The following is a 12,689-nucleotide window of genomic DNA, read 5'->3' as shown; positions in this document are numbered from 1 at the left end:
TGTGACAAGCATCCAAGAGAACTAAAGACAGATAATCAAGCCCACCAACCACATTCTAACTATGGGCCAGCCTCCAGTCATTAAGAACATTTGGTTTTCAGAAATTTCTTTTTAAAGCATTCTTCACATGACAAAAAATACCATAAAATAGATTTTTTTGGTCATAATACATAAGAGCTGTGGAATCTCAAAAAGCTGGGTTGGAATCCAAATTCTATCATTTTCTAGCTGAGCATCCTTAAACAAATAACTTAATCTCCCTAAATTTCAGTTTCTTCACTTATAGCTAGAGATAATTACACTACTACTTCGTGAGACTATTGTGTTAAACAACATAATGTTACAATGCGTACCATTTACTTCATAATACCATAATACTTCAGTAGAGACTGTGATATTGGTTATGTGACACTGGGATTCAGTTTTACTTCTAGGGTCAGTCACTTGCCCTCATCAGGATATATAGATGGGAGCAGGGAGCCAGAGTTATGGCAGAAAGAGTCACATTCCAGAAGTAATGACCACAAGTGCTTCTGTTACCTATATCTCAAACACAGAACCACCTATACTTTGTTAATTAGCATAATGAATGTCAAAAAATGGCTTTCATTGATGAAAAATAGTGGCTTATTAACTTATAACGAGGCTATAGCTGGTTAAAAAAATATTTTAGACATATTCTCTCCTTTGCATGAGACTCTAGGGAATCCTGTAGCCTGTCTGTACCCCTAGAGAAAGACTTGAAAATTAATACCTAAAGAGTCCTATTCCAGCCATTGCTTAAAAATTTCTTTTGGTTGTCTAATGTCTGCTATAAGGCACAAAAATCCTGCTTGTAGGAGGGATGTCACTAGAAACTAGAGGGCTCCCCACCTAAAAGTAACTAATGACTTTCTAAAAACTGCCCAAACCAACTTTTGAAGAACTCTTTAATATAAAATAAAAAACTGACAATAGCCAGGGAAAGACTTGAAGAAGGAAGAGGCTGCTTTGTAGTAAGAGAACACTGTTATTCTAAATTGCCTATCCACCACTCCACCCCACAGATTGGCAGTGGCTGTATAAACCACAGCCTGCACCCTTGATGCAGATTGCTAGTGCCAAGGAGAACAATATGGACCTCATTCTCCAAACATGGGGTATTAACCCATCTGGCATTTCCCTTAAGGACCAGAGCAGGGCAGCCCTGTGGCTCAGCAGGGCAGTCCTGTGGCTCAGTGGTTTAGTGCTGTCTTCAGCCTGGGATGTGGTCCTGGAGACCTGGAATCGAGTCCCACGTCGGGCTCCCTGCATGGAGCCTGCTTCTCCCTCTGCCTCTCTCTCTCTGTGCCTCTCATAAATAAATAAAATCTTTAAAAAAAAAAAAAAGGACCAGAGCAAAAGCTACCCTTTGTTTTGTCCAACTTAGAATTCCCTAGTGCTCAGGGAATTTCCCAGGCAAAAGCACTCAAAAAGGTACACATACCTTTGTAGCAGTCTGGGAAAAGGAATACTTGGGAGGCCAAAAAGCCTGGAAAGGAAGAGATTAGAAAAGGAGCTACATGTGGAAATAAGGGCTTTTAAAAGCTCCTGTGCATATCAGGAATCCAGGAATGCACACACATGCCCTTTGTGGGATGCATATTCAGGAAAGGGCTGAGAAGGCCCTAAGCTTTAACCTCTGGCTAGCCTTCAGGCTCTGCACAAGTTGAAAATAAAGACTAAGAGTTGTAAATGGCTTAGCACTGAAGGAGTACCTCAACACAGAACCAATCTGCAAAGACTAGGAAATTAGTCCTTTTTCTTTATTTTCTCTCCTTACCACCTTTTGTTGGCTATAGGCATTTAAGGTGACTCTGTCAAAACACCGGCTGACCACTAAGCTAACAAAACAGAGACTTGAGGAGCCACAGATGATAAAGAATATATAGGCTACAAAAATAGTTTAGAAAAAACCACAACAGGTAACAACAACAAATTTAGGGAAGGGTAAAGAATCTGATTTCTAGAATTGCCACATTGTAATATTCAAAATATCCAGTTTTCTACAACAACAAAAAAATTACCAGGAATGCAAAGATACAAGAAAGTAAGATCTATCTATAGAGAAAAAAATTAATTGAAACTATGCCTTAGGAAGACCAGGTGTTGGACTAAGTAGACAAAGACTTTAAGTGAACTAACCATCAAATATGCTTAAAACCTAAAGGAAACCATGGGCAGAGAACTAAAGGAAACAAGCAGAACAATATCTCGACAAATAGAGAATATCCATGAAGGGATAGAAATTATAGAAGAAAATAGAAGCTGAAATGAAAACTTTACTAGTAGGGTTTATCAACTGAAGCACAAGAACCAGCAGAAGAAAGAATCAGTAAATTTAAAGATAGATCAGTTGAGACTACTCAGTCGGAGAAGAAAGAGAAAAGCATGAAGAAAAGTGAACAGAGAGCCTAAGAGACTTGTGTGGACCATCCAATGCCTGCCAATGCATGCATAAACAGATTCCTAGAGGAAGAAGAAAGACAGAAAGAAGCACCAAAAAAATACTGGAAGAAGTATTGGACAAAAACTTTCCAATTGGATAAAAATATGAACCTGCACATCCAAGTCATGATAAATCAAAAGATCTCCACACCAAGACACAATAGTCAAATTGTCAAAAGACAAAGAGAGCAGTAAAGGGGGAATTTTTAAAATACTTTTCTTGGGATCCCTGGGTGGCGCAGCGGTTTGGCGCCTGCCTTTGGCCCAGGGCGCGATCCTGGAGACCCGGGATCGAATCCCACGTCGGGCTCCCGGTGCATGGAGCCTGCTTCTCCCTCTGCCTGTGTCTCTGCCTCTCTCTCTCTCTCTCTCTCTCTCTGACTATCATAAATAAATAAAAATTAAAAAAAAATAAAATAAAATACTTTTCTTATGTAATCTCTATACCTAATGTGGGGCTCAAACTCATGACTTCAAGTTCAAAACTTGCATGTGCTACCAACTGAACCAGCCAGGCACTCAAGAGCAATATTTTTATACTACTGAAATTTAATTAGTATTAATCCAAACTTGATTAGTATAAAGTTAAGATGTTAATTGTAACCTCCAGTAACCACTAAGGAAAATAATTTTAAAACACACACAAGGTCAGCCCGGGTGGCTCAGCAGTTTAGTACCACCTTTGACCCAGGGTGTGATCCTGGAGACCCAGGATCGAGTCCCACATTGGGCTCCTGCATGGAGCCTGCTTCTCCCTCTGCCTGTGTCTCTGCCTCTCTCTTTCTCTCTGTCTCTCATGGATAAATAAATAAAAACTTTAAAAAAAAACACCCCCCAAAAAACCCCTGAGAAATGAATAAAAATCATATGCTATAAAAAAGTCAATTAATCATAAAAGAAGGCAGTAATGGAGGAATCAAGGAACAAAAAAAAAGGTCTACCTCAACAACCAAAGGAGGGAAAAAAACGTGAAAAAAAATGGGCAACGGATCTAAATAGACATTTCCCCAAAGAAGATATGCAAATGGCCAACAAGCACATGAGAAGATGCTCAACATCATTTAACATTAGGGAAATGCAATTAAAACCACAATGAGATACTACTTCGTACCCACAAGATGGCCGTACATCCATCGACAGATGAATATCTGATAAAGATGTGGCATACACACACACACACACACACACACACACACACACACAGGAATATTACTCAGCCATCAAAAAGAATGAAACCTTACCATTCGTGACACCATTGATGGAGTGACAGTTTATTATGCTAAGCAAAGTAAGTTAGAAAAAGACAAATACCTTATGATTTCACTCATATGTGACATTTAAGAAACAAAACAGTTGAACATAGGAGAAGGGAAGGAAAAATGAAATAAGATAAAAACAGAGGGAGGCAAACCATAAGAGACTTTTAACTATGGAGAACAAACTAAGGATTGCTGGAGGGGTGGGGGATAGGGTAAATGGGTGATGGGTATTAAGGAGGGCACTTGTTGTAATGGGCACTGGGTGTTGTATGTAACTGATGAATCACTAAATTCTACCCGTGAAACTAATAGTTAACATATAGTGTTAACTAACTTGAATTTAAATAAAATCTTGAAAGCAAAAAAAGAAAAAGAAACTGGCAAGTGTTGGCAAAAATGTAGAGAAATAAGAACCCCCATATATCACTGGTGGGCACGTAAAATGTCGCACCCAGTGGAAAGCAGTTTGGAAGTTCCTCAAAAGTTAAACAGAATTACCATGTGACCCCAAAATTCCACTCCTAGGTATACACCCCAAAGAACTGAAAACAGATACTCAAATACATACACGTGAATGTTCACAGAAGCACTATTCATAATAGTTAAATGTAGAAACAACCCAAATGGCCATCGATGGATAAAAATGTGATATACCTATACAGTAGAATATTACTCAGTTATAAAAAGGAATGACACACACATACAAAAAAGGAATGACATACTGATCCATGCTACAACGTGGATGAACCTTGAAAACATACTAAGGAAAAAAGCCAGACACAAAAAGGCCATTATCGCATGATTCCATTCATATGAATCTTCCAGAATAGGTATATACATAATGTAAGTAGATTAGTGGGTTTCAGGGACTGGAAGAGTGGGTAGGGGAGAAGATGAGTGGGGAATGACTGCCTCATGGGTATAGGGTTCTCTTTGAGCATGATGAAATGTTCTAGAATTAAAGAGTGGTAATGCTTACACAAAATTGTAAATGTACTAAATGGACCAAATTATACACTTTTAAATGATTCATAGTTCATTTTATATGAACTTTACCTTAATAAACAGAATAATTTTTTAAAACTCTGCTTCTGAAATGTGGCATATTGTGGTCAAACCTTTTAAATGGCAGATTGCTGAGACATCATTATCAAGCTTACAGTATAGATAGTATGAACTGTTTTGTCACTGCCATTAATGAATGTTAATAATGTTACATTAACATTATTACATGTAATAACCATTAATGTGTATGACAAAATTTAGTCCAAGATCTTGCTTTCATTGTAACCCCATAGGCATATTGTGAAAAAGCAAATAACCCTCACTCATCTCAAACTTCTACTCCTTTGCCAACTACCATTATGTCCAAACAAACATAGATAAAATCAAATTCATTAAGGCCAGTTTATAATACACGGTATGTGTTCAAAGAATGTGGTTATTAAATTCAAAATGAATTTAATAATAGCTCATTAGCATACACAAGAACAGGAGAAAGGGAGGAGCTAATCAAGAGAATCTCCAAATAAATCACATATGTATCACCAGACAAAGTAAAATCATATGGAGTACAACTTTCAGAAGCCCACTACCATCACCACACATGCCAAACTACAAACACTGCCAGGAAAATGGTTGGGAAGCCATCAAATATCTTTAGGTAATAATATAAGGCTTATGCTTAATCATAAAGGCAAATTTGCCAATTCCCACTGGTTAAAGAATGATCCCTTGAAGCCAGATTGTGTTTAAATTCCATTTAAAATAATACATCCGGGGATCCCTGGGTGGCTCAGCGGTTTGGTGCCTGCCTTCAGCCTGAGGTGTGATTCTGGAGTCCCGGGATCAAGTCCTACATTGGGCTCCCTGCGTGGAGCCTGCTTCTCTCACTGCCTGTGTCTCTGCCTCTCTCTCTCTCTCTCTCTCTCTCTCTCTCTCTCTCTCTCTGTCTCTCATGAATAAATAAATAAAATCTTTAAAATAAATAAAGTAAAATAAAATATCCTTCCATTTGTGAAGGCTTTTCACTTTCCGAAGCATGCTCACGTAGCTAATTATCTTAATCTTTCCACAACAACGTGACATAGGTAGGGCAGGCATTATTCCTATTTTAGAGATGAGGAAACTGAGGCACCATGCAAGAGAGTAACTTGGCTAAAGGTACAGACTGAGGTCTTCTAATTCTCTGCCCAAGACTTTTCTTTTTCAAATGAATTTTCAGTTATATAGATGCAGGTTCAAATGTGTTCCAGGCAAGGAGAGTATCACAATTTGAGACAAAGAACCAAACAATTAAAACAGAAAAAAAAAAAAAACCAAACAGTGTGAAGCCACAGAGCAAAATACATGATACATATTTCTCCATTGTTCACACTTTTCTTCATCCCCATTTGCAAAATCACCTTGCAACAACTTTGGTAGCATTCAGAAAACAGCCAAATAGAGATTCAAATGAGAAAATCACCCCACCCTACCGGAAGCCATAGCCATTAGCCTTTACCACTGAATGCACGCTCAGAGCTACAGTAAGTCAGGCTTCTACTTTGCCCCTAGAGTCAAAGCCATAGAAACTAGTATGGAGATAATTTCTATCCAAGTAAGATCACCTGCAACTCTGCTCCAAAAACCAAGCATGGAAGCTGCTGACTGGAATGGAGCAAAAAGGAAGGAACTCCGCACAGATGTTCCATCTCTTTAAGCTGTAATAGTTCCTTCTATAGTACTTTTAGCTTGTGCTACTTAATACTTACAAAATTGGCAAGCATCTCTGCAATACCTTCTATATTAGCTCAGTGTACAATAAAATTCAGAAGGGCATGAGAGAGAAAAACGGCAAGTACAGTGCCTGCACTTAAGAGCTTTATAATCAAGGTGGGGAGAAAAGATAACTATATTCATGAAACAGGCCAGAGTAGAGGGCATTAGATAATAAAAGGCTAAGTTCTGTAGTAAACGAGGAGGCAATGTAGGTGGTCAGAAAAGAGGCAGGGAGATAAAGAAATTTTTAAATCCTAATCAATAACCCTGAGTTAGAAACTAACTTTCCCACTTTACAGATGAGGAAACCGAAACTCAGAAAGGTTATGAAAAGAAAGAAAGGAAGGAAGAGAAAGGTTACACAAATTGCCAAGGAAACAGGTGGTAAGTGGTGGAGTCAGGAGTTCAAGGAAGTTCTGTCTGAATTCAAGAGGATTAGAGTAAGCAGAGAAAATCTCCTGGAGGTGAACCAGACCTTAAAAGATGAGAAGGGGTTGAAATTTGAAGGACCTTGAAAACAGGCAAAAATTTGGCAACCATCAAAAGGCATCCTGTGGAGTTACATAATGAAGGCAGTATGTTAGGAATATGAGTCTACGGTGATATGCAGAATGACCTAAGAGAGTGAAAGACTGGAGTCAGGAAACCAGCTGTGAGCTGTTACAGAATGCACGCATGTAATGCTGTAGGGCAGCCTAAACCAGGATAGAAGGGGATATAGTGGAGTAGAATTAAAATATCTCAGGAAAAAAAAAAACAGGGTGAGGTGACTTTAAAATTGGGGTTAAAGGACATGGATAAAAAAAGATCCCAAGAATTTGACCCTGAAATACCCTGAGAAATGCTGGTACCATGTGATGGAAATAATGTCATTGGGAAAGGAAGCAGGCTGAACACTTGGTTTGGAACAAACTGAGATTGAGGTGTGGACAAAAAAATCCAAGTAGAGATGCCAGGAGACAGTTGAAGAAATAGGTCAGGAGCTCACATGAGGTCAGAGCCAGAAGCGGCAGTCTCCACATAGAAGGGCTAGTTGAAATCATGAATGTTGATTAGTTACTGTGGCAAGCATTGTGATTTGCCTACCAAAAAAAGCTATTCCTCATTTCTTGTTTACGAAATCCTATTTTTTTTCCTAGAGCAGACACACATGTTCTGAAGGGAAGCCGGGAGCTCCTGTGCTCCAGAGGGAAGAATCAGAGGGACTGGTGTAGGCCAGTGGTTCTCAACCTTGGTTGCATAGAGGAATCAACTGAGGAACTTTAAAGACATTGATGCCTCGGTCCCACAGGCAGAGATTCTGACTTAATTGCTCTAGGATATGCCTGGGCACTGGCTTTTTAACAGTCCTCCAGATGATTCTCCTGTGTGGCCAAAACTGAGATCCCCTGGTCTAAGCCAATCATGGCAGTTTCATTCCCCTCGTCAGTAATTGATTTAGGTAAACTTAGGCGATGGTCCTGAAGGGAAGTTGGGAGGGGGCATGGAAAGTAGATTTTTCTTTCATAAATGCACTGCAGGAAACCAATTTGCAGTTCTAAAAGGAATATGCTAAAGATAACAAGCAAAGAGATAGAAAACACCTGGGTTGTTAATGCACTTCTTGAGCCACTGAACTGACCAATTCTGGGTCTCTCTACCCTTAGATATCTTGTTATAAGAAATAATATTTGTCCTTGTTTAAATCATCTTGAGTTTTCTGTTACTTGCTGCTGAAAGCATCCCAACTGGAAATATATATAGATGTCTCTGCTATGACTTTCCATAAAAATATTTCATATACACTTCAGATATGAAGTATTCATTCATTGATTTCCTGTCTGTCTCCCTCCCTAGTTTTTGAGTTCCCAGAAGACAAGGATTGTGTCTAATACATTTCTGTATCCCCAGAACACAATATAAGTGTCCAAACATGAATACCTAAACATTAAAAAAATGTTTGATGGATGAATGAAAGAGTACATAAAGAAAAGGAGAGTATCAATGACTGTGTCTTCAAGGGAATCCACAGTTAGGATGAAGAAAACAAGAAACCATAAAATATAGGAGAGATGTGGTCAAAGGGATAGAAGAAAAACTAGCCTAAGACTGGGTCACAGAAGCCAAAATGTTAAAAAATTTAATAAGTGAAGGTAGTCAGTGTCAGTGGGGACAAGAAAAAAAATAGGAGTGAAGAAAAGGCTACTGAGATTTGGTAAGAAAAAGATACCTGGGAACCTCTTCTATGTATTTTCCCAAGCAGACCCAAACCCTCAGGAGGAATTATCTCTCAATAATCTAAATTACTCATCTTCTGCAATGGAATCTCTGGCTTATAATCAGGTGCTTCAGCTGAAATTACTATTCTTAGTCAATGCAGCATTAATGGAATCTCAATCACTCTGTTCAGTTTGGTTTCTGGTAATGTCATTGGCTTTGGGGACCCTCATACCCAAAGGAAACTCCATCAAGGTCGAGAGTTATTACCATCATCCATGAAACAAGGCTAAAATAGCCTTAGAGAAAGAAGGTATCAAGTGTTCTCTGCAGGAAAGTGAAGAACTTTGGGTGTCAATTTCTTCAAACACAGCATAGCACCTGTCACAAATACATCGGGTAATATGAAAAGGTCAACTGCTTGCAGCCTTACTTTCCTGCTCACTAGTAGACAGGGGGTTTCCCAGGGTGGCAACATTCTCATTTAAGATATTCTGGAGCCCTAATTTCCATTTCAAATGATAGGTTATCTCTACTTTTGATTAAACAAGTAACTTTAACCCGTTGACATGGACTCCTTCTGCATTATTTTGGTGTCTGAGAATGATATGTTTCTGGGAAGGTGTCTTGGGGAAAGTCCCTTTCTTCAGTACACAAGCCCTTTCTCTTCTTCCAGCCAGGAGCTTTTGCCACTGCCCAAGTAGAAACCAATAGATCTTGTAGGTACTAAGTACCCTCTGAGAACTCTGTGAGATCTGTGGGAGCCCATTCTAACCTCTAAAAATGTAGCTAAGGAAGGTCAGGAGCTCTCCAAACCCAATGAAGTTTAACCTCAGAATAGTAGGATTGTATGAGCATGTTTCATACCACAGTCCAGTGTTTCCCACTGTTCTCTGTGGTAGGTAAAATGACACACACACACCCCCCACCAAAGATGTCCACATCCTAATCCCCAAAGTCTAGGGGACATGTCACATCACATAGCAAAAAGGACTTTGCAGATGAGACTAAGTTAAATATCTTGAGATGAAAAGATTACCCTGGCTCCCTGTGACTCGGGTTTGCCCTCCAGCCACCCGGAGAAGCTGGCCACCCCAGCGGTGTCCGGGCTGTCCCGGCAGGTGCGGTGCTTTAGCACGTCTGTGGTCGGCCGTTTTCCAAGCTCGTGAGGCTACCTGTTCAGGTATATGGTATCGAAGGTCGCTATGCCACTGCTCTGTATTCTGCTGCATCTAAACAGAATAAACTGGAACAAGTAGAAAAGGAATTGTTGAGAGTAGCACAAATCTTGAAGGAACCTAAAATAGCTGCTTCCATTATGAATCCCCACGTAAAACGTTCTGTGAAAGTGAAAAGCCTAAATGACATGACAGCAAGAGAGAGGTTCTCTCCTGGCACATCCAACCCGATCAATTTGCTTGCTGGGAACGGTCGCTTGAACAATACCCCTGGAGTCATTTCTGCCTTTTCCACCATGATGAGTGTCCACCGTGGAGAAGGACCGTGCACAGTGACCACCGTCTCCTTTGGATGAAGCCACTCTTACTGAACTAAAAACGGTCCTGAAGAGCTCCCTAAGCAAAGGCCAAGTACTGGAATTGGAAGTTAAGGTTGATCCGTCAATCTTGGGGGGAATGATTGTCCGTATTGCAGAGAAGTATGCCGAAATGTCTGCAAGAACCAAGATTCAGAAGCTGAGCAGCGCCATGCGGGAGGTTTTCTGAAAGTATTGATTTTCTGTCAGTGAAAATTCCTAAAACTTGGAGCAACAATAAAATGCTTCCTGAACAGAAAAAAAAAAGAAAAGAAAAGATTACCCTGGATCATACGGTTGGGTCCAATATAATCACAAGAATCCAAAAAAAAAAAAAGAAAAAAAGAAAAAAATTCACAAGAATCCTTGTAAGAGTGAGGCAGGAATGTCAGAGTCAGAAGATGTGATGACAGGAGTGCGGAGAAGGAGAGGAAGAGGGATTTAAAGATACTAGCTGCTGGCTTGGGAGATGGAAGAGGAATATGGATGGCCTCAAGAAGCTAAAAAAAAAGCAAGGGGACAGATCCTCCTCCAAAGAAGGGACGTGGTCCTGCTGACACCTTGATTTTAGGACTTCTGAACTATGAAACTATAAGATAACACATTTGGATTGTTTTTAAGCCACATAATTTATGCTAATTTGCTACAGCGACAATAGGAAACTAATACACTTGCCATCATGACTTCCTCTGAATAATACAAGTAGGCAGTCAGATAAATACAGTCTCTAGCCTTCTTTTGGAAATTCACAGGGCACATTGCTTAGTTCACTAAAGGCTCCAAGAAGTCCTATGGAAAAGAAGCCTATTTAAGTTTAACTCAGTATTGAAAAAACTGGTTAGCTGCAACCATCAATTATCATATTGCAGAGCCATGTTCCTTTCTCGCCGGTTTGAGGTAAGGCCGCTGGTGACTGATTGCATAGTAACTTGACTGAAGCTGAAGATAGATGTGTTAACCAAAGAAGAGGTTAATGTTGAGATCTAGACGGCAGTGAGTCAAAGAACAAGAAACTCTCAATTTGTTGCCCAACTGGCCCAGGAAAGCTCATTCTCACATACAAATATGAGTATTTGGTCTCTGCCCTCTGATCTATCTCTAGGATGGGGCTATCATAGGTGGATGGCAGATGCCATTAAGATAATACCAGAATGGAATGAACAAATCACAAGACTAAAATGGACAACATAGGAAATAGACAATGGTATTGTAATAGTGTTGTATGGTGACAGATGGTAGCTCTGCTTGTGGTGAGCATAGCATAACGTATAGAGATTTGAATCCCTATGTTGTACACCTGAAACTAATGTAATAGTGTGCAACTATATTCAAAAAATTATTTTAAAGATAATCCAAGGAGGTCCCCTAGTTCTCATTCCTTGCTCCCTAAACAACCTTCTATTATAAAGCTTCCCTTTTGAGTCTGGCCATGCCAAGTCCAATCTGATGAATAGGTCTCTGTACCTCTAGAAAATGAATAAAAAATGGAACTCTGGCTTTGTATCTTAATCCCTTGTGATTTCGATTTGGTTAGCATGAGTCCATCCCCATGAGATTACTGACCTCTAAATATCTTTGACAAAACTCAGTCTCTGAGCCTAACTAGTAGCTGACTAAATTGCCAGATAGACAAACTTTCTTACTGACACCTCTAGCCTGCCTCATTCCTCCAATTTCCACATCCTCTCAGTGGCAATTTCTTTCTCTGTAACAGCTCTGTCATCACACTTAGGAAAAGGTCACTGAAAATGTGTTCAGTTGATGGAGCTCACCTGCAAGATGAGGTCCAACAATATTGCATAAGAGCAAAAAAGGGCTACCAGGGCAGAGAACAGGGGACAATCTGGGACAGATGTGAAGATCCTCCCTTCAGACTGATGCAACGAGTATAAATGAAGCTAACACATCCATTACCCACACTGAGAGGGTGGAGGTCAGAACAGAGATAACAAATAGCACCATGTGCCAGTTCTTATCACTCGGGAGAAGCCAGGTGGAATGAGGAGTTAAGGTTTTGCAGACAGCTATTGTCTTCCCAATGCTTCATTTCTAGGACTTTTCCTTTCCCTTCCTCCATCTGCCTGCCTGGTATCAGTGGGAACTCTGTGTTCCTGCAATGTGACTTGCTGCCCTCTGTCCATGGTTTTGTAAATCCCTCACTTATGAGTTACATTTGGTTAGCAAATGTTGATCCCCAGGAGACTGAGTCCAGGCTTGGACACCTAACCCAAACTGAGCTAATAAATTCATTCCAATGGGATTTTTTTTTTAATTAAAAGAGAGATCAGTTTCTCTCTCTGGATGGTCAGTTTCATCAAATGTGAAACTTGGGTGGTATTAGACACTATATTTTCCTCCATATGGTCTAGAAAGAGAAAGCTGATCTAAAGGAAGAAAGAAGAGTGAAACACAGATACAAAGAGGTACAGGAGCAAGTGGTAGAGGACTCAGGACGTATCCCAGGGTCCCAGTTC

The 12,689-nt window shown here is 39.9% G+C and overlaps 1 pseudogene; it reads left to right on the top strand.

Annotated features, from left to right (window-relative positions):
* Nucleotides 1-5,863: 5,863 nt before the first annotated feature.
* On the top strand, nucleotides 5,864-10,405 carry LOC100682961 (annotated as a pseudogene).
* The last annotated feature ends 2,284 nt before the right edge of the window (nucleotides 10,406-12,689 follow it).

The sequence above is a fragment of the Canis lupus genome, chromosome X (assembly GCF_011100685.1).
Source record: "Canis lupus familiaris isolate Mischka breed German Shepherd chromosome X, alternate assembly UU_Cfam_GSD_1.0, whole genome shotgun sequence".
Lineage (NCBI taxonomy): Eukaryota > Metazoa > Chordata > Mammalia > Carnivora > Canidae > Canis > Canis lupus.
The sequence above is the reverse complement of the archived record's forward strand: the minus strand, read 5'-3'. Positions and strand labels throughout refer to the sequence as shown.